At 39.6% G+C, this 22,747-nt stretch overlaps 1 protein-coding gene across 1 annotated transcript in view; it reads left to right on the top strand.

Moving 5' to 3' along the window:
* The window catches only part of CNTLN (centlein), a 535,970-nt gene that overhangs the window by 51,947 nt on the left and 461,276 nt on the right, over positions 1 to 22,747 (top strand). The gene's annotated exons all lie outside the window — the stretch shown is intronic.

The raw sequence follows: 22,747 nt of genomic DNA, 5'->3' as shown, positions 1-22,747 counted from the left end.
TTAAGGGGCTTTGGCATTAGAGTCAGAACTTTTAGTAAAGACGAGTGCTGAGCAGACTTCTACAGTCTGTGCCCTGAGAATGTCAAGGACAAATCAAACTCGGGTATACATATAAAGTATCACATACTACGTAAAGTGAGTTTATCTTGTTGGGCAGACTGGGTGGACTGTACAGGTCTTTATCTGCCGTCATTTACTATGTTACTATGTTAACTGTATTGGTCAGAGGCAGGTCAGAAGACCAACTTTCTAAGGATTCACCTTACTGCAGTTGGAGCTTGTCATCGCCACACAGAGGGTAGATTCATCTCTATACAGCCTTTAGTTGTTTGCTTTGTGTGGAGCTTGCTACTTATGAAACATCCCATCAATCCTCCTGCACCTTAATGTTGCTCTGTCCCAGCTGTTGGAAGTTCCTTTAGAGCCACTAGATACCTGTCACTTAAAGTACCTAACTAGGAAGGTCTTATTTTTGGTAGCGATTACTTCAGCATGCAGGGTTAGTGGGTTCCAGGCCCTAGTAAATTGTTCTGCCTTATACTGAGTTCTTTAATAATAGAGTGGATTTGCATATCCATCCAAAGTTCCTTCCTAAAGTTGTGTTGGAGTTCCACTTTAGCCAGTCAATAATCCTTTCAATCATTTTTCCAAAACCTCATTCCTACAAAGTTGAAAGCACATTATTTATTTATTTGTTACATTTGTATCCCACATTTTCCCACCTATTTGCAGGCTCAATGTGGCTTACATAATACCGGAGAGGTGTTAGCGGACTCCGGTGTGAACAAATACAAAGTGACTGTGATAAGATAAAGTTCATGTGGAACAGTCAATGGAAGAGTTGTATTATGTCTGTTACGTACTTTACTTTTGCTGTGTTGCAGAGGTTAGGTATTTAAGTTGGATCGGTGGGATTATATACTCTGTATTACAATAGAGTCCTGGTTTTCTATCTGGAGCGGACTTAAAGTCCATAGAAAGTTCACCCAGCTTTTTGTGACTTTTGACCCAAACAAGATGGAGGCTGCCATTGGCAACCATACACTTTTCTGATGGATTCAGGCTGCATTTCTTTCTCGTATATCCAGGATGGGATGACTCTAGTCTAGAGGGTCATGTCACAGCTCATAATGTCAGAACTACGGCTCTGTTGGTAGCCTCCATAGAAGAGATTTGCAGAGCTGCGACATAGGCATCTGTCCATACATTCACAACCCACTACTGCTTAGAATTGGACTCCTGACATGACAGTAGATTTGGCCAGATAGTCCTCCAAAATCTATTTGAGGTTTAGAATCCAACTTCATTCTCCCAGGTCCTTTTCTTTCAGTTCCAGACTGATTTCTGAGAAACTGAATAAATAAATAAAAAAAACCCTGAAAAAAATGATAAATATGGCCTGTTGCCACCAAAAATATTGGTGTCTTGTTGCGGCACCACTTGTGTTATTTCCCCTTTTCTTTTGAAGGCAGCCTGTTCTGAGAGCTTTCCAGATGTAAAGCTCTCAGAACAGGGGGGACAGCAGGGCTTAAATTCTCACAAACCTTCCACCTCCCCAAGGAGTTATATTGATTTTGCTTGTAATGGAATGTAGAGGTACTGTTCTACAGTAGCTAGTGGAAACAGGTGTGATTGCATGATGAGACTACCCAAATGCTTCTGGAAAATTTTGCTGGGGATCTGTTTCCAGTGCTGCGTTCTGTCAGTGACATGACCTCAGAGGTGAGAATTTGAGTCTTGCTGTTCTCTGAGATCACTTGCTACAGGTGACTAAACTTCATTTTGAGTAATATTAACTCCAGATTATTTGAGGGAGAAAGGTTGAAAACCATATTTTCTACCGCTTTCATAAAGGAGGTAGCTTAGAGGTAGGTGGTGGTTCTTCGCTTCAGTCAGTATTAATGAGGTTATATGCTGCCTGCCATTGAACAGCGCAGAATAAAACAGAGGCAAACCTAGTATAGCTTTTTCTTCTATTGTGATTGTCTTCAAATTATGACATTTTAATTCACTATTTCAATGAAAATTCCCAAAACATAAGTTGTTGTTCCATAGAAAAGAAAGTACTTAGTGGCTTGTATTTAGTGCTTGTATGTGGGCATATCTGCATATTGGAGCACAAAATATTGACATGATAATTGCAGTCGAGCCTGACTGAAGAATGGCCTGTGGGAATACAGCTGGTGTTGTACCAACTGGATGTCTGTTCAGGACACAGAAATGCAAGGTGCAAGTTAGCACTTTATTCAGCACAGGTAGGCATCATTTTAAAATCCTTGGGGGAGACCCTGGTGATGTGCAGATGTTAAAACAGTCTGTTCTGTAGTGCTGATATTTTTGAACATTGCAAGAGACCTATATGTTATCACTGAAAAAAATGTTTGTAAAATTATTGATGGAAAGAAGATAACAGCTTAAGTTCTCATGCTGGGACAGTTTACATTCAGCGCTAGTAGATGAGAATGAATGAATATGTCTAGATGGCAGAAGAAAGAAATCTTCAGTGATTACTATATTGAGTTAATTCATAGGGTTGCAGAAATAGTTATTTTCTAGTGCTTCCTTCATTCAGAAATAGACATAGGTTGCAGGGCAAGTGTCTGATATTTAACAGTTTTAAAGATGTCTGTGATTTTGCACTTGTATGTGCAAATATGTAGCGGAGTTTTATAGCACGTTTTTGTCACATGTCCTCGTTTTTTAATACATTTTATTTCTTTATTTTTTAAAATTTCTTAAATGCTACCTGCAAACTGTGTACATTCATATGTAGCAGGTAATGGAAGGTTAAGTGACTTGGCCAAGATCACAAGGAGCTGCAATGTGATTTGAACCAGTCACCCCTCATTCTCAGTCTACTGCTCTAACCATTAGGCTACTCCTCCACTGTAGACGCATAGACTGCGACAGCTGATAACAACCATAATGCTCAACTAACCTGGCCAGTTTCCTTTCTTTCGCAATTCCATGGACTAATGCCATGGATCCCATCTAAGTGTTAGAGAATTAGCTAAGGGACCACAATAGTGACAGGTGTAATTATTTATTAGAAAAGGTATAGAAATTAAAACAAAGTGTATAATATTGCCTCTGTATTGCGTCATGGTGTGACTGCACCTTGTGTATTGTATGCAGTTCTGGTTGCTGTATCCCAAAAAAAGGTGTGAAAGGCAATTTTATAAGCTGGCACCTAAATATAGATATCAATAGCACGTGTTATGTTATAGAATACTAGCACTTAATGTGCATGATAGGCACCAATAATTGAAAGTTAGGTCTGTAAGTGTTAGGTGCTATTCTGTAACTGGCATTTGAAAGTCACTTAGCATGCAACTGCATGGGTGGAGCATGGGTGTATCACCAGGCATCCCGCCCAGTTTATAGAATACTATCAGTTGTGTGCATTGTCTTGCAGTGACATGACATAAATTGGTGCACCTAACTTTCAGTGTGCTAAAGTGGCTTTGCTAGTATTCTATAACAGCTTAGGTACTCTGAGGCCATTATAGAATTGGCGTTAAGTGCATCCCATTGTTGTGCCTACATCTTGCTTCCAATTTATAGAATTGCCCCCATAGTGGAATTAGGAAAGGTACAGAGAACGGCAACCAAATCAAAGGGGATGGAATGACTCTCATTTGAGGAAAGGCTAAAGAGGTTAGGACTTTTCAGCTTGTAGGGGAGATATGAAAGAAGTCTATAGAATACTAAGTGGAGTGGAATGAGTAAATGTGAATTGATTGTTTACTTTTTCAAAAAATTACAAAGACTAGGGGACAGGCCATGAAGTTACAAAGTAGTACATTTTAAGCAAATAGAAGAAAAAAAAAAACGTATTTACTCAATGAATAGTTAGGTTCTGGAACTCATTGTTGGGTGATGTGGGAAAAACAGTTAAAAGTGCTGGTTTAAAAAAAAAAAGGTTTGGACGAATTCCTGGATGAAAAGTCCACAAACCATTATTAAAGTAGACCTGGAGAAAGCCACACCTCATCCTTGGGGTAAGTAGCATAGAAATTACTTTTTAGGATCCTGCCACGTACTTGTGACCTGGATTGGCCACTGTTAGAAACAGAATACTGGACTTGATGGACATTTGCTCTGACCAAATAGGGTAATTCTTGTGTTCTTAAGACTTTTAAAATGAGTTTTAGAAGTCCTTAGTGTACAGTCATTGACTTATTTGATATCCTTGAAATTTGAGGTGGATCGTAGAACTGAAGTTGTTAAAGTTGTGGTCAACTACAGGCATTCATAGAGGTTGTCGAGTATGAGATGCTCCAGCTGAAGAATTTGATTTCTTGCATTTTCACTTGGTTCTGGAAGGAGTGGCTATAATTATGCTTGTGGTACTAATGCTATGCATTATACTTGTAATTTTCATTGTTTTCCAAACTTCAAGAAGAAGTGTCAGTTCAAATATAGGATCTTTATGCTTTGTAGCCATCTGTTTCTTGTGAAGAATCTGAGTCACTGGGAGTGGATTATTCTGAGGCATTGTTGTCTTCATGGTCACAGGAGCGACATGGACAGGAGATGTTTGAGTGGCTTTAGCAGCCCTTTTATGTTCTTGAAGTATAAATTGCTTCAAACGTATTTTGACATAAATGGAGGCATAGAATTATATGTACAGTAATCATCATGTGCTGTGCACTGAATTCATTTCTGGGCTCCATAAACTAATGTTTCGAGAGGGGTCCTTGACTACTCCTAATCTTAATTAGGCATCTTCTATTTCTTCTTCAGCTTCCTTCTTCTCTTGACTTGTTTGATTTATATCAACTACCTTTCAGTCTCTGTGCAATAGGGACAACTTCATCACACCGTCTACTGTTCAGTGTACTCCTTGAGAGTCTGATTTTAGTGTCTCACTTCCAACGTTTTCAAGTAATTTGAATTAATTTCATTTGGTCACTAGCATTTTTTTTTTTTTTTTTACAAAACCTAGAAATGCTCTTCCTTCTCTTTAGAATCAGGCAGTGATACTTGAGCCAGAATGCTTCTAGACCTGTGGTGAAGTTGATGGTTTTAGAGGCTGACTGAATTTTGATTTTGGTTACAGTACTGAAACTGGCCTAAAATCCCTTTTCTGCCCAGTTTTGGTGAAAAGACTATGGCTATGTTTTTGGTTTTGATCGAAACTGTTTTCGGTGGAAGCCAAAAATTTGTGCTTTGTCCTGTTTGTCTCCCTCTCTCTCCCCTTCCCCTCTGAACAGGAGTTGCCGTGTACCCCTCAGACCTATCTTACAATCCCTGGTGGTCTAGGGGTGTAGTCATGGTAGGAGTGATCCCCAGTCACTCCTGCCCATGTTGGCTGTGCTCTCAAAATGGTTGCCATGACCTCTAGTCACAATCTCACTAGACTGTAATACGGCCGGCAGCCATTATGAGAGAAGAGCTGACATGGGCAGCAGAGACTGGGGATCATTCTTGCTCTGACTACACCACTAAACCACCACCGATTGTAAGGTAGTCTGGGTGAGGAGGAGCTACTCTTTGTATTCTTTTTCTGGGGTAGGGGTGTGTGATTGTAAGTAATGCAGTTATGATCTTTCATCATAGTTTATATGGTATATAGAATGCTCCAAATAAATGCTTTTTATACATAAGTTTAGCAGGCTTTTAAGTCTATAAATTTTAGATAATCGCAAAAATCCACGGTGCCCTGAAGCAGGATTCGAAACTTGGCCGGAGTCGGGCCGTGGGCGAGTATGGATCAATAGAACAGCTGGAAGATAAGTGATTCCGACACATTTACGATTAGAGTGTCAGGTCTCATGTTTAATAAAATTAAGGAGTTTTTTTCAGCCCGTGATGAGTAGACAGGACTCCCATTAAGTTGGATTCCAACAAAGGTGTTCCTGTCTGGTTTTGAGGCTTTTTTCCTCCTTTGATCTATTGAAAACATATTTTTGGAAACATAGTTCTTACAAGGGTAAGAATGAAGTTTGCAGGAATTCTGCAATGAGTTGATCCATTTTTAAGAATTTCTTTTGATTATTGTCAGTTCTTCCTTTAGTGGGATGTTCAGATATAATGAATCTATGTTGAATGTGACTTTTATGAGATCTGAAAGATCACCATCAAAATCATTCAATTTTATTATGTGAGTAGCACAAAGGGTCTTGAAAAGGAATCAACAAAGACAGAACATGGTTTCAATATAGAGCCGTTTCAGGAAATAGTAGGTCTCAGCATATTTGAATTTCACACTTGTATACAGATATGGTTAAATTTAGAGTATATATTACATGTGGGGGGCATTTTTGTTATGACTTCTAAATCCGAATTGAGCCGTTTTACCGAAAACATCTCAAAGAAACTTATAGCTCACAGCCATAACGGAACCAGAAAAATGTCTAAATTTCTGGTTCAATTATGGCTTTGAGCTAGATGTTTTCATGCTCAACACATCCATCTGTTGTAAATACCCTTTTCAAAAAAAAAATATCACAAGTAAAAACATAGAAACACAAGCCATAGGGACATCTGGCAGCATTTCTAATAAGCTGGCCACACAGACATCCCAACAGTGCAGAGGGGCTGCTTAGTGGTCAGTGCAGTTGAGTTCACATAAAGAGACCCAGTTACAAATGCCACATAAACCCCTTCGTATTGTATGGTGAGCCCTCAGGAACAGAAAAAAAACCTACTATACCTAAAGATCCACCCCTATTAATAGCCCCCAGGCCTTCAGGCCACTTATATATTAGATATAGGAGGTATTCTATGTTCCAGGAGGGGATCACATATTTGTACTGAAATGAGAGTTAAAGTGGGAATATGTTCACTCTGTACTGCACTGATCACTAGGCTACTCCATCCACTTTCTTCCTGCTTTCTTAGGAATGGTCATAATATCTGGGGCTGTCATTGAGCCTGGCATCTACTGTCACATCTTTGGGGGGTGGGAGGAGGTCATTGACTACTGGGAATTAAGAGGGGGCCATGCCTTAATCCCTTCAGTGGTCAGCTGGTCAGGGCACCTTTTTCTGACTTGTCATGACTGAAACAAGTCTAGAAAAAAAATTACTTCTTTTTTGCCCTGGACCTTTTATTCTGTTCCATTATCACGGAAAAATTGTGTAAATTGTAAGCCCACTCAAGTCCCGCCGAAAACATGCCTCCAATATGCCCCCTTGTAATTTGGACAAACTCTGTTGAAAAAATCCCAATTCTGCCTTATATTGCGATTTAGATGTTTTGTTGGGAAAACTGTCCGTCTGCTGCTCTGTGCCACTTTTGAGACATTTTTCTCTTTTGAAAATGAGCACCTTACAGTTGTTATACCAATGTAATAGAGCGTCTGTTTTAGTTGTTATACATCATCTATTTTTCTGCATAGTGGTGGATATCAGTGAAATCAAAGAACAAACACAGTTATTAGATTATTCACTATGTTTTTATCATCTTTCATGTTTGCTAATAATGCCAAGTTCCCTGTCTTTTCCATATAAGTGTAATCAAATATGAGTGGTTTGTTCTATAAGGCGTGGTATCCATGTTCAGTAACGTATGGTTTCTTGCTTATAAGTATACATACATACCTATTCATTCTTGTAGCCATCAAAGTGTTTATCAGCAATTGATCCAGTGTATATCAGTCTTTGAGTGTATCCACTGTGGTTATATATGTTGCTTTTATTTGTTAATTTTGTCCCCTGTCTTTTGGAATATTTATTTTATTTTATCTTAAGTTCAGAAGGTTCTTAAACTTTGCATAATTTGTTGTTTTTTTGAACAGCATTTGTGTGGGTTTTTTTTTTGTTTCTTTTTTTACATTTTCTTTGTGATTGCTTTTTATTATTGTGCTTTCCATATGTATATGTTTTACAGTTCCTAGACACACAGGGATAGCTTCCAAAATGCGGCTATGTCAGGTCATGAAACCGGTTAACCTTGGTTCTTTAAGATCACATATTTTGGTTTCTTCAGTAAAGTTATTCTGATTGTTTTTTGGAACTCTTGTGTCTCCTTTCGGTATCCTGGGTTGTCACCACTTGTTTGTGGATTTGCCAATTAACCACTAGCTACATTTCACACAAAGGTATGCTCAAGAGCAACCTAAAAATAGTTTAATTAAAGCTCACCCCAAAGCCTGGTGGAAAAGGTGCTAGTCACCTCAAAGCCTGTTGCATTAAATTGAGAGGCTCTACGTTTAGTCACTATCAGTTTTACAAAAACAGCTGGCATATCATACCTTTGTAACCAGCAGCTGCTGGCATGACCTTGGTGATATAGATAGTTGGTAGTAATGGAGTAGATATACTGGGGCCTTGGGGTGGACTGAATGAAGGCACAGAAAACTAGTGAAAGAATGTTAATAAGTAACTAGTAACATAGTAAGTGTCGGCAGATAAAGCACTGCACAGTCCATCCAGTCTGCCCAACAAGGAGGCCAGAGTTGAATCAGGTACTCTGCACAGGTTCCACTTCTTCATGGTTAAACTGTGGTATACTAATTGCCTGTCTGTCTCTGCCAGTTTTGGGGCAACAGACAGCAGAGGTCTGCCTGGCAGTGGTCCTACTTTTCAACTATTAGAGTTGCCGTCAGAGTCCATTCCAGCCTTGATCCTGATCATTTTTGCCATTTACAGGATGCAGACCATAGAAGTCTGTCTGGCATCAACCCCTGAAGCTGCTGTCAAACTCATTCAAGTTATGAGGCCGTGTTTTAGTTTTGCTTTATAATGATCCTCTGTGTTTATCACAAACAAATTCTGCCACCGTATTTGTCTTCAAAAAACCTCCTGCAGAAGAGCATTCCAGGCATCTGCCCACCCTTTCATATGAAAAGTATTTCCTGACATGGCTTCTGTCTCCCACCCTGTAACCTCAACTCATGACCTAAGGTTCTACCACTTTCCCATCTCTGAAAAAATAGCTATATGAGAAAGAATAGGGAAGGAAAAATTTAGATAATAGGCTGATTTGGGAGGAAGCTGCCTAGTGTTTTGAGTACTGGACAGGTACCCATGAATACAGAGTTAAATCCTGCTTCTCCCACCCATCTCCTTGTAACATTAGGGAAAATGCTTTATTTCCTGTTGTCTTGGATGCCCATTTAAATTGTAATTTTTTAATAGGTTTCTTTTTTAAAAAGTTTAGTGGTGTTCTATGGTATGTGATGTACCTGAACCAGAATGCCTTTGGTGGCTGGATAATAAACAATGCAATAAAATAAATTACCACTTTAGGATGGGGGATTTATCTTTGTGCAATTTGTTCTTTAGCATCCTAATATAAAGTATTAATGTTAGAACCTGATATTAATGAATTAAGGATTTATTTTTACTTATTTGCTTGAGCTGTGATGATGAGTTTACAAACAACTTTTCCAGTAATCTAAGATTCTTTGTTTTCTCGATCGTTTTTCACACCTCATTCAATGTTAAATGCTTCTTTATAGTATCTAATATTTCATTTTTGGCATCTCATTAAAAATGGGCCATGGCCCAAAATATGATGCTGCCATGTCATATAATATATAGCATGGGCCATAACACTATAAACATTAAATAGGCTGCTAATGATCTAGACTAAACGCTTAAACTGTTGGACATTTCGTAGCTGGTGATCACTAAATGTGATAATCCAGTGGGGAAAAATACAGCAAACCTAAATGTTCAAAATGGGTACCACTCATGGGAAAAATGATTTGAGCATAAAACTTCTACAAATTGACAGCCTCTCTTCACTCCATTTTTCATCCTAAAGAAGTCTGCACATATTTTAGCTCACATCATTATTGCACATCAGTGGTTGTAATTAGCTAACAGGAGAGGTTTTTTTTTTTTTCTCTCTTTTTCTCAGTCATTGATCATCATCAGCTTTTTGACAGGTTTTTTTTTTTTTTTTTTTTGGTTTTTTTTTTTGCATTTCTCCTATGAGTGCTGTATTAAACCAAAGCTTTTCTGTGTTTAAAATTCTAATATTCTGTTTGTTTTACGAGTCTTTAAAAGTAATAGAAGCACAAGCACAGCAGTGATTTAAACAGCTCTGTGTTACACTAGCCAAAGTACCTCAGTTGGGAAAATACTAGTGAGAGTTTTTGAAATGTGCCAGAAGGAGTTGCTGTTAATAGCATATACAACTTTTAATTTGTCTATTCTTGCTCTTGCTTGTATGGTGCCATTTATGTTAGTGGCTATTTCTAAATGTTTGCAATCTTCAAAGTCTTTATGGCACATATCCAGTTATTAAGTGTGTAATTTTTGATTGGAAGGTATTTTTTTGTGGCATATTTATGTTTGTGTCAGAAATCTTTTTGGTCACTGCTTTCTCATTTACAGTATCTCACACTGTAATTTCAGTATTGATTAAAGTTTCAACATGTGGTAACCTATAATATTATCTTATTTTATTTTTATTTTGTTTACATTTGTACCCCGCGCTTTCCCACTCATGGCAGCTCAGTGTGGCTTACATATACAGGTACTTATTTGTACCTGGGGCAATGGAGGGTTAAGTGACTTGCCCAGAGTCACAAGGAGCTGCCTGTGCCTGAAGTGGGAATCGAACTCAGTTCCCCAGTTCCCCAGGACCAGAGTCCACCACCCTAACCACTAGGCCACTCCTTCAATTGACCATTTATAGAACTTGGTCCAAAGTGTGTTGCTAGTAACTCTGCAGCAGGGGGAGGTTTATCTGTTTACTTGGAGGGAGATTTGAACGTAGTGAGCATTTTAAGTGTTTTATAAAGTACAGCAATGTTAGGTTCCTCAGTATAATAGGTCCATTTTGCAGTAAGGAATGCCTTTTTGTAAGAGGAGGCTGTGCTCTTATAGATGTTAAGAGAGAGGGGCGAAGGACATTGTAGCCATTTCCTCTCCTCCCGGAAGAGTTGGCTTTTATGGCGCCACAGTTGCATGATCATTTAATGGTAAAGTAGAAAAACAGTTCATGTCAAGACTAGAGACCTCCAGAAACGAGGTGGCTGTAATCTTAGAGAGATCCAGGTGAAAAAAGTTTTGGTTAAGGTATTAACAGGGGTAGTTGTTGTAGTGTAATTAAACAATATTAAAGAGTGATCTGACCAAAGTAATAGGTGAGATGCGCAGCATATGATTATCTACAAGCAGTGAGAGAATTAAATCTAGCTTGTGCCCACCATGATGTGTGGAACCAGTCACATGTTGGGCCAAATTAAGATCCAAAATTGAAGCCAGAAAATCTTGGGTGAAAGGGACATTGAGGTCATCTAAATGAATATTAAAGTCTCACAAAATAATTGGATGAGTGCTATTAAGACAATGGTCTATCATAAGTAATTGGAGAAGGTTCAAAGACAATGTGGTAGAGGGGTAGAGAATGTTAGGTTAGTAAGAAAATCTAGAGGAACTGTGATATTTACACAAAACTGCAAAAATTCAACAGTGGGATGGAGGTTCATGGCGTGCTGGGAGATACAAAGTTCCCGTGAGTAGATGACAGCTAAAATGCCACCTCGTCCAATAGTGCAGTTACATAATAACATAGTAGATGACGGCAGAAAAAGACCTGCACGGTCCATCCAGTCTGCCCAAGAAGATAAATTCATATGTGCTACTTTTTTATTTGTACTGTCCTCTTCAGGGCACAGACCGTATAAGTCTGGCCAGCCCTATCCCTGCCTCCCAACCACCAACCCCACCTCCCACCACCAGCTCTGGCACAGACTGTATGTTTACCCAGCACTATCCTCGCCTCCCAACTACCAGTCCCGCCTCCCACCACCAGCTCTGGCACAGACCATATAAGTCTGCCCAGCACTATCCCACCAGCCCCGGCACAGACCGTATAAGTCTGCCCAGCACTAGTCCCGCCTCCCAACCACCAGCCCCGGCACAGACCGTATAAGTCTGCCCAGCACTAGCCCCGCCTCCCAACCACCAGCTCTGCCACCCATTCTTAGGGTAAGCTCCTGAGAATCCCTCCTTCTGCACAGGATTCCTTTATGTTTATCCCACGCATGTTTGAATTCCATTACCGTTTTCATCTCCACCACCTCCCGCGGGAGGGCATTCCAAGCATCCACCACCCTCTCCGTGAAAAAATACTTCCTGACATTCTTCTTGAGTCTGCCCCCCTTCAATCTCATTTCATGCCCTCTCGTTCTGCCTTCCCATCTCCGGAAAAGGCTTGTTTGCGGATTAATACCTTTCAAATATTTGAACGTCTGTATCATATCACCCCTGTTCCTCCTTTCCTCCAGGGTATACATGTTCAGGTCCACAAGTCTCTCCTCATACGTAATGCAAATCCCATACCATCCTCGTAGCTTTTCTTTGCACCGCTTCAATTCTTTTTACATCCTTAGCAAGATATGGCCTCCAAAACTGAACACAATACTCCAGGTGGGGCCTCACCAATGACTTGTACAGGGGCATCAACACCTCTTTTCTTCTGCTGGTCATACCTCTCTCTATACAGCCTAGTAACCTTCTAGCTATGGCCACCGCCTTGTCACACTGTTTCATCGCCTTCAGATCCTCAGATACTATCACCCCAAGATCCCTCTCCCAATCCGTACCTAGCAGACTTTCACCGCCTAACACATATGCCTCTCTTGGATTTCTACTCCCTAAGTGCATCACTTTGGATTTCTTCGCATTGAATTTTAATTGCCAAACCTTAGACCATTCTTCTAGCTTTTTCAGATCCTTTTTCATGTTTTCCACTCCCTCCGGGGTGTCCACTGTGTTACAAATCTCGAATGAGAAAATGTTCTCTTCGAATTGAACAGCAGTTAATTAGCCCTATTTGCAGTGAATGGGAAGATGGTATGAAAGCAATGGTTGGATTTGAAGCAAGGGAGATATTGATTAGTTGTCTTACCTGAAGCTGTGCCTGCAGAGGGAACGAGACCAGGCTGATGGCCCCAGTGTACTGGAATAGGTTAGGGAAAGCCCATGAAGGCAATTGTGAACATGATGAACAAGAAGATTCTATCCAAACAAATTAACAATAATGCCATTGTAGCAATGCAGGTGCATACAAAGGAGCATGTCCTGCTCCTTGTGTGTGCTCCTTTGGTGTGCACTGCTAGTGTGAGGGGTTATAAAGGTACTGTCAAAATGTCACTCCAGATAATGGCGGCAGAGAGGGACAGAGGCTCTGGGGCTGGAAACTGGTGGCAACTGGTGCAGGAGCCTGAAAAGCACAAAGTACAAGGTACAGTCAACAATAGTAGACTGACAGAGGAATGGTGTACGCCACTAGCGTGAAGAGTAATAAATGTACTGACAAACGTCACATCCTCTGTAAGTCAACCACTGAGGAACAGTCCAAGATCATGATTTGTGTTTTATTAAATTTAAAGCAAATGATTATCACCCATCTATTGCACAGTGACAGAAAGGTAAGAATGTAATTTGATAAATGCCTCGGTGTTGGAACACGAGAAAGGGAAAAAAGATGAATATCATCTACATAAAGATATTGCAGATCTAGCATAAAAGCAGAGCATGTGCAATTCATTTAATCCATACAGTACTCATCTATACATACATCGACTGGTGTTCATAACCCCAATGAAAGCCTACTTCCTTGTCAAGGGGATCACTAAATTAAAGACCACTGTAAAGGACGATTTTGAGAGTTGGCAGACAGCCTGGAAAATGTTAAGAATTTTGGGAGCACATTTGTGTCATGGAGCAGCTCAGAGACTGCCTGTTGCTGTATGTCTCTCATATCAATCTATTTCCTACTCATCAAATTATTTTTATAGTGTGGATTCAGGCTGCTTCATTAACATCTCACAGCAGAGCAGTCATTTGAAAATTCATTTATTCAGAGAAATAAATTGCTAGCAAGAAGAAAATCAATGAGATTGACCACCGACAATCATTGTCAGTTTTCCTCTCATGAACCTTCCTATCTCTCTAAAACAGCAAACAAGTTCTCCAGTACTCACTGTAAATTGGATATCTGCCCAAGCTATCTAATAAAATCCGCTCCCCACCGCTTCATAGCAGACCTTACATCACACTTAAACTACATGTTCCAACAAGGTCTTTTCCCTAAAGAAAATGGCAACATCCTGCTCACCCCAATACCAAAAGATACCAAAAAAAAAACAACCCCAAACGAAATCACCAACTACCGCCCAGTAGCATCTATCCCACTGGTAGTCAAGCTGATGGAAAGCATGGTAACCAAACAACTTACGGATTATATAAACAAATTCTCAATACTACATGACTCACAAGCAGGATTCCGCCCCATCCATAGCACAGAAACCGTACTAATTAATCTACTAGCCAAATTCAAACAGGAAATATTAACAGGTAAAAGCATTCTTCTCCTCCAATTCGACATGTCTAGTGCGTTCGACATGGTAAACCACAGAATACTACTATGACTCCTAGATTACTACGGGATTGGAGGAAGCATACTTAGATGGATCAAGGGTTTCCTAACCACCAGAACATACCAAGTGAAATCAAACTCGAACATATCATCACCATGGAAAGCTGACAGTGGAGTACCCCAAGGATCACCACTATCACTGATCCTTTTCAACCTAATGACCCCACTAGCCAAGTCCTTATCCAACCAAGGCCTTAACCCCTTCATTTACGCAGACTATGTCACAATATACATTCCCTACAAATCTGATCTAACAGAAATCACAAACGAAATCAAACTCAGCCTGAACACCATGAACGCATGGGAGAATGCATTCCAACTAAATCTCAATACAGAAAAAACACACTGCCTTATCCTCTCATCCCAATACAACACGTATAAACCTACTAACGTAAACACCCCAGATTACACCCTCCCTATCTCAGACAGCCTGAAAATTCTCGGCGTTACAATCAACCATAACCTCACACTAGAGAGCCAAGTGAAATCCATAACTAAGAAAATGTTCCATTCAATGTGGAAACTCAAAACGCCTGAAACCATTTTTCCCGAGTGAAACATTTCGTAACCTGGTACAATCAATGGTACTAAGCCATGTAGACTACTGCAACGGAATCTATGCGGGATGCAAAGAACAAATCATAAAGAAACTTCAAACTTCTCAAAACACAGCAGCCAGGCTTATATTTGGAAAAATACGATTTGAAAGCGCCAAACCCCTATGAGAAAAACTGAACTGGCTCCCAATCAAAGAACGTATCGCGCTCAAAATCTGCACCCTGATTCATAAAATTATCTACGGCGAAGTCCTGGGATACATGACAGACCTCATAGACCTGCCAACCAGAAACACAACAGGTTCAACACAAATATACCTAAACCTCCACTACCCAAGCTGCAAAGGACTCAAATACAAATCAACTTATGCATCCAACTTTTCTTTATAGGCACACAACTCTGGAACGCATTACCAAACTCAGTGAAAACAACGTTTGACCACCTAAACTTCCGGAAATCACTAAAAACTTACCTGTTCAAAAAGGCATATCCTACCGACCCAACTTAAATGCCCGAACCGTGCAAAACAACAGATCCAAAGCTTGCACTGGACATAATTTAACTTTTCCTCCTTACGATTCCCTAATGTGTATGTAACACATGATCTTTATTTTTCCACAACATCACTCTGTATTTGTTCATACTGGTTTTGGCGATCGCCTTACGGTATTATGTATGCCACATTGAGCCTGCAAATAGGTGGGAAAATGTGGGATACAAATGTAACAAATAAGCTTACATCAGAAGGTCAGCTAACATTCGGTTCAGGTCAGCAAAATAATGAAAGAAAAGAGACTTTGACTATTATTTCAGACTAGATATGTTAACCCTAAGTTTTCCAGATCCACAATAATAACTCATCAAATTATTTTCATAGTAAATTTCTCTTATCAAGACTGGAGATGATATCTCAAGAGCTTCACACCTAGGGCTCTTAGTCTATTCACTACAGAGATTATGGTACAAACATTTTCTAAGTGCAGTGATGAAAGCTCTAAAATCTTTCAGAGATCAAGTGGTCTACAAAGTTGTCTAGTACAAACAGATAACCAGGTGGTAACATTCTCTCTGAACAAGCGGCCAGGGTCCTGGTTGCTCCTTCTGTGTTGAAGGACTGTTAAGGTGTGAGCCATCTCTCATGGACAGGATTTTTAGGGAATCTGATTTTGAACTGTGATTTATTTGTTGTATTTTAAATACTGAAATATGAACCTTTCACTGATATTCAGCTGAGCAGTTAGAATTTGTGTTAAATGCTGGCCACTGCAGTCATCACTGATTTCTGGGTATTTCCTGGTGCTAAATATGTGAGTAAAATGATCAGGATTTACTAGTGAATAACAGCACTAAATATTGCTGATCTCTGATTAACTCTTCACTTTGCCCAGGTTTCATGCCCAGCCCACCCTGAAACTTTCCGGATAGCAGCAGGGTGGTCTGTAGAGATTTGCAATGGCATTATTTGTATATTGCTGCTTAAAATTTGGGTATGGCTTGGTCAGTATTACTTATCTGGGTGTTAGCCTCTGCTACTTAGATAAGTAGCATTGAATATTGGGCCATTAAGGATTTTTTTGTGTGTGTCCTGTTAAATTTTATTGAATAATAAGTATATCATATAACAAAACCAGTTGGTGGCAGGGGTTCCTTACTGCCCACTGATTTCAGAGATAAACCAATAAGAACAACAAAATACAAGCACCTTTATTTTGCTTTCCATTTTAGCATCAAATTCCATTCTTCCTCAACCTAATATGAGCCCCCCTCTCCATCCCCCAAGCCTAACATAAACCTAACTGCAAACATATTAATACTTAAGCACTCATGAAAATTCATTAACAAACATTAATAGTGCACTGCACTGACCACTAGGCTACCTATATATTACCTACATATTCTCACCTAGGAATGTCCGTCCAGAGAAGGAACGACCTCCTCCCCAGCACTTCGTTAATTCTGAATAATAATTCTTAATAATATTACAGAAATTTACTAATTAACTCATAAGTGGGGTATTACAAATTTGCAGAGGAATTCTATAAATGGTGCTTAAAATTGTGCACCCAAATTTGGGCGTGCACCCAATTTGCACTTACATTTTAATCAATTATTTGCACTATTTGGCAACAATTTGAATTTATTTATTTATTTGTTGCATTTGAATCTCACATTTTCCCACCTATTTGCAGGCTCAATTTGGCTTACATCTTACTGGACAAGGCGATCGCTTAGACTGGTGTGGAAACAAATAAAAGTTGATGTTAGGGTCAGGTAAAGCTAGTATATTCAGGTGCCTAGGGATCAAGGATTTACACATGCATAAGTTCTATTAAGATGTGTGCGTAGATTCTTTAGTGTGCAAGTGAAAAGGGAGCATGGCCATGGGAGAGGCAAGGGCAGGTCAGGGGAATTCACTAAAGATGTGTGCACTATTACAGAATTTGGGGGATCTTACAGGGTAGAACACTGCTAGCAAGTCCTCTTTACAGGACAAGTTCCACATTTCATGAATGAATTAGTTGCTGCTTAAGTTGCAAAGGTGTAAATTAAGAGATCCCCTTCATTGAATCTATTACATGTCTAAAGGCTGATGCTGAATTCTACAATCTCAAATTTGGTACTTCCAGACCCCTCTTGTTTTGGATAACATCAGAAGTGAGTGCAGATTTGTGCTTTCTTCCCTTGCCATATGAATCTTCCCAGCCCTGTCTGCAGTCCAACCAGGTCCTTCCTGTCCATTACAAATCAATTCACAATGCAGGCTTCACCTATCAAAGAACAAAGATATGGAATTCTTTACCAAAACCGTTAAGATATGTTACTGATTACCTTAAATTTCGTCAACAGTTGAAAGCATTTTTATTCAGTAAATCCCTTATCAATGCTAGTAATTGTTATGTTTATGGTATACTCGTTACCTTACTCTTGTTATTACAACTGTTGATGTTAATGCATAGTATTATTTATACGTCCACTACAACTGTTTACTAACTGTAAAGTTCTGTTATGAATTTTAATGTTAAGCCACATTGAACTTGGAACTTGTTTGGGAAAATGCGAGATACAAATATCACAAATAAATAAGTAAAATGATGGGATGTAGTTGTAGCATGTAGTGGAATAGTTTATATCATATCTGCTCATCGTTAGAGAGTGGGAGAGCTTCCCATCATTTAAAGCATTCTAATGTCTTTCTGAGTAAGGGGATAGCATTTACCTTATATAATAATGTAATGTCTGAGAGAACATAGATCCTTAGATATCTGAAGGGCCCCTCCATCCCATAAGAGGAAATTGACCTCATCTTGATGCAGTTTTAAAATGTATAGGCATTGCTTATGACTTGAGGTGATTAAGTCACAGACCAGTGTAAGAACCATAGTAACCATAGTCCTTGAACATAGTTAAATACCAAGGGCAAGGTTTGCTCTGTAGTAGTTAAACACATGATGTTGTCCTGCTAAATATTTTATGTGGACTGTCCCAGTTTTTATGCCTCTTGCAGCTTCCCTTTAGAAGTAAACTGAATTTTGGTTTTGGTTATGGCGCCAAAACCAGCCTATCAATATATTTTCAGCCTGATTTTAGGTTTTAGCCAAAAGCTTATTTGAATTTATGGCTATTTTTGTTTTTGGCTGAAAATGATTGTGGAGCTCATTTTCAAAACAGGAAAACATCCATATTGCTATTTTCGAAACACGTTTTTAAGTCTTCATCTGAAGTGCATCCAAATCACAAGGGGTTGCATGTGGGATTTGGGCGTTCCTAACACTTGAATGTTTTTCCGCCATAATGGAACAAAGCAGAAACGTTCAGAGGCTAAAATCTAGACATTTGACCTGTTTTGTTCTAAGGAGTACAACATAGAAAAGAAGTTTCTACTATTTGAGTTTACTATTCCGTTCTTTTTCCTCAGCCTGTGATATCCTTAGTTCCCTCCCGTTGCTTTACTACGTGAGCTAACATTCGACCTACCTTATTCCCATATTTGAAGAGGCAGTATTTGTAATATAAGTACATAAGTAATTCCACACTGGGAAAAGACCAAGGGTCCATCGAGCCCAGTATCCTGTCCACGACAGCGGCCAATCCAGGCCAAGGGCACCTGGCAAGCTTCCCAAACTTACAAACATTCTGTACACGTTATTCTGGAATTGTGGATTTTTTCCCAAGTCCATTTAATAGTGGTTTATGACTTGTCCTTTAGGAAACCGTCTAACCCCTTTTTAAACTCTGCCAAGCTAACCGCCTTCAACCACGTTCTCCGGCAATGAATTCCAGAGTTTAATTATGCGTTGGGTGAAAAACATTTTCTCCGTTTGTTTTAAAATTTACTACACTGTAGTTTCATCGCATGCCCCCGTCCTAGTATTTTGGAAAGCGTGAACAGATGCTTCACATCAATCATGTTCCATTCCACTCATTATTTATGACTACCTCTATCATGTCCTCCCTCAGCTGTCTCTTCTCCAAACTGAAAGCCCTAGCCTCCTTAGTCTTTCGTCATAGGGAAGTCGTCCCATCCCGCTATTATTTTAGAGTCGCCCTTCGCTGCACCTTTTCCAATTTTACTATATCTTTCTTGAGATGCGGCAACCAGAATTGAACACAATACTCAGTGGCGGTCGCACCATGGAGCGATACACGGCATTAATACTCCCTCACACCTGTTTTCATACCTTTCCTAATAATACCCAACATTTTATAGCTTTTCTAGCCGCAGCAGCACACTGAGCAGAAGGTTTCAGTGTATATCGACGATGACACCCAGATCCCTTTCTTGGTCTGTAACTTCTAACGTGGAACCTTGCATGACGTAGCTATAATTCGGGTTCTTTTTACCCACATGCATCACCTTGCACTTGCTCACATTAAACGTCATCTGCCATTTAGCCGCACAGGTCTCTCAGTCTCGTAAGGTCCTTCTGTAATTTTTCACAATCTGTCGCGAGTTAACAACCTTGAATACTTTGTGTCATCAGCAAATTTAATTACCTCGCTAGTTACTCCCATCTCTAAATTATTTATAAATATATTAAAAAAGCAGCGGTCCTAGCACAGACCCCTGAGGAACCCCACTAGCTACCCTTCTCCATTGTGAATACTGCCCATTTAATCCCACTCTCTGTTTCCTATCCTTCAGCCAGTTTTTAATCCACAATAGGACATTTCCTCCTGTCCCATGACCTCCAATTTCCTCTGTAGCCTTTCATGAGGTACCTTGTCAAACGCCTTTTGAAAATCCAGATACACAATATCAACCGGCTCCCCTTTGGTCCACATGTTTGCTTACTCCTTCAAAGAATTGAGTAAATTGGTCAGGCAAGATTTCCCCACACAAAAGCCGTGCTGACTTGGTCTGAGTAATCCATGTCCTTGGATGTGCTCTGTAATTTTGTTTTTAATAATAGTCCTCTACCATTTTCCCCGGCACCGACGTCAGTCTCACCGGTCTATAATTTCCTGGATCTCCCCTGTAAATTAATCGTGCAACTCAGAGTCCTGCCCATGCCCCACCTATATTTATTTATTTGTTACATTTGTATCCCTCATTTTCCCACCTATTTGCAGGCTCAATGTGGCGTACATAGTACCATAGAGGCACGCTATAGTTTCTAATATGTGTTCTTATAGAAGAGCTTAGGTGCGAATGTGCGTAAGTGCTACCTTTTTGAGCACATACATGTACAAAGGGGCACCTTACTCAGGTGCCTACTTATCGAATTGCCCCTTAGGTTTGTACTTAAATGCAATGGAAGGTTAAGTGACATGTCCAAAATCACAAGGAGTATCAGTGGGATTTTGAACCCTGGCCTTCCAGTTCTCAGTCCTGCTGCCTCCAACCACCGGACTTCAAGGTTTAACTTACTGGTCCTTCAGGGTTATTTCTAAGGATAATACCTAACTTCCATTCTGTTTAGGCCCATTTTCCTGCATTCCAGGTTTGTTTGTTTTTATTCTTTGTACAAAATTTGTACAACAAATTCAAGATGTATATTCTGTTATCATTTTTTCTGTTTTGCAAATTCGCAGCTTCACATTAAATATTCTTTATCTAGCAAAGAAACATCAGTGTAACTATATTAGTGATGCTTCTCTTGGAGAATGGATAATTATCCGTAATTACTGTTCTCTAAAGATACCGTAATAGTTACAGAACTCATGGCCTTCCCTTCTGGGATTTGTCAGTTTTTCTAGGAATGGCAGATCTCAACATGCCAACTTCAGGAAATTTCTAAAAGTAAGAAGTAAGGTGCTTTTTTTTTAACCAAGAACTCAAGAAGTCACATGATCTATTATTTGACAATTAGGTTTCGTTGTTCAAAGAACAACAATTACAGGTAAGTAATTAGCCATGCTGATTTATACAAACATCTCATTAGTGAAGGATTGTTATGATCCTTTAGAAGCATGAAAGACTTTCTGTAAACCTATAATAGATTGCTTGTTTTCATAAAATATCTCATGGATTCTGTTATTCAGAGGTCACCATTTTCTTTCAAAGTATTTCCCCAAGTACAGTTGCAGAATAATTTAGTTTGAAAATATAATAGAAGTATCATTATACTTTTGGTCTGTCCAAAGTGATCAAACTGTAACAAAGAGGGTAATTTATATCTGGATGCCTAGTTTAAGGTGGCAAAAACATACCTTTTTCAAGCCTATTTTATAAAGAATAGTAGGCACTTACTTTCCTTATAAAATACTAGTGCAAGTGGCTGAACATGAGCTTTAATTTAAAACACTATTACTTGCACCAGCCCTATAGCTGGTGTAAATGAATAGGCTTCCATTTTGCATGGATGCTCATAAAACATAGCATTCTATAATCTACACGTGCACTTGATTGTACTGCCAAAGCACTGTCCGTACTTCACTCGTTGTACGCCACAGTGAAAATATGTACTGTACAAAACAATGGGGTGTATTTTTAAACTGGGTGGTATTTTATAAGAGGTCATTTATGAATGTACATTGCAATTTATGCCCATAAATGACTAAAATACCAAAATGTATGCATGCCAGTGGCGTAGCCAAGAGTGGGCCCGGATGGGCCCAGGCCCACCCACTTTGGGCTCAGGCCCAACCTGTAGCAGCACACCTATGATGTGGCTAGTAGGGATTCCCAAGCCCCGACAGCTAAAAACTCCCCAAATCTGTCCCTTCTGCACAAATTTTCATCTGCAGCAAGCAGCGACTGACACATACTGCTCAATCCGGCCCCACAGCCTTATTCCCGCCTATGCGGAAACAGGAAGTTGCATCAGTGAGAAGGCTATGGGGCCAACATGAGCATTGTGTATTAGTTGCTGCTCGCTGCCAGTGAAAATCTGCTATTTAAAAGGTATGTGGGAGAGGGGAGATGTTTGAGAGAATATATGGCATGCAGGCGAGAGAAGGAGAGACCAAATCACCTGTGGGATGATGTGGGGTTCTTCTGCCCACCCATCTTGGGCCCAGGCCCACCCAAAATTGGGTGTCTGGCTACGCCCCTGATGCATGCTATGCACATCTAAAACTAGGCATCACCTTATAACATTATCACCATAATGTTTAAATGTAAAAAATTAAAATAACATGAGATCAGCTTTTTATTGGTTTTCCTGTTATGGTAGGGTAATTAACTTTTAAATCTTGGAACAGTAGGGCAAAATGGATAGCAAAAACAGTAGTGGCGGGTATTTTTTCTGTGACCTATTACATGCAATTATTTTTTCTTTCATAAAGAAATTATTTCTGCGGAATGTACAGATGCTTAGTTCTGTTTGGCCAGAGATTGTGTAGCTTATTTGATGCCTTTTTGTATGCTATACCATGTTTTGCTATCCTAAAAGCTGTT

This window comes from Microcaecilia unicolor, chromosome 2 (assembly GCF_901765095.1).
Source record: "Microcaecilia unicolor chromosome 2, aMicUni1.1, whole genome shotgun sequence".
Classification (NCBI taxonomy): domain Eukaryota; kingdom Metazoa; phylum Chordata; class Amphibia; order Gymnophiona; family Siphonopidae; genus Microcaecilia; species Microcaecilia unicolor.
Note: the sequence above shows the minus strand (reverse complement) of the source record. Positions and strands in the feature narration are given on the sequence as shown.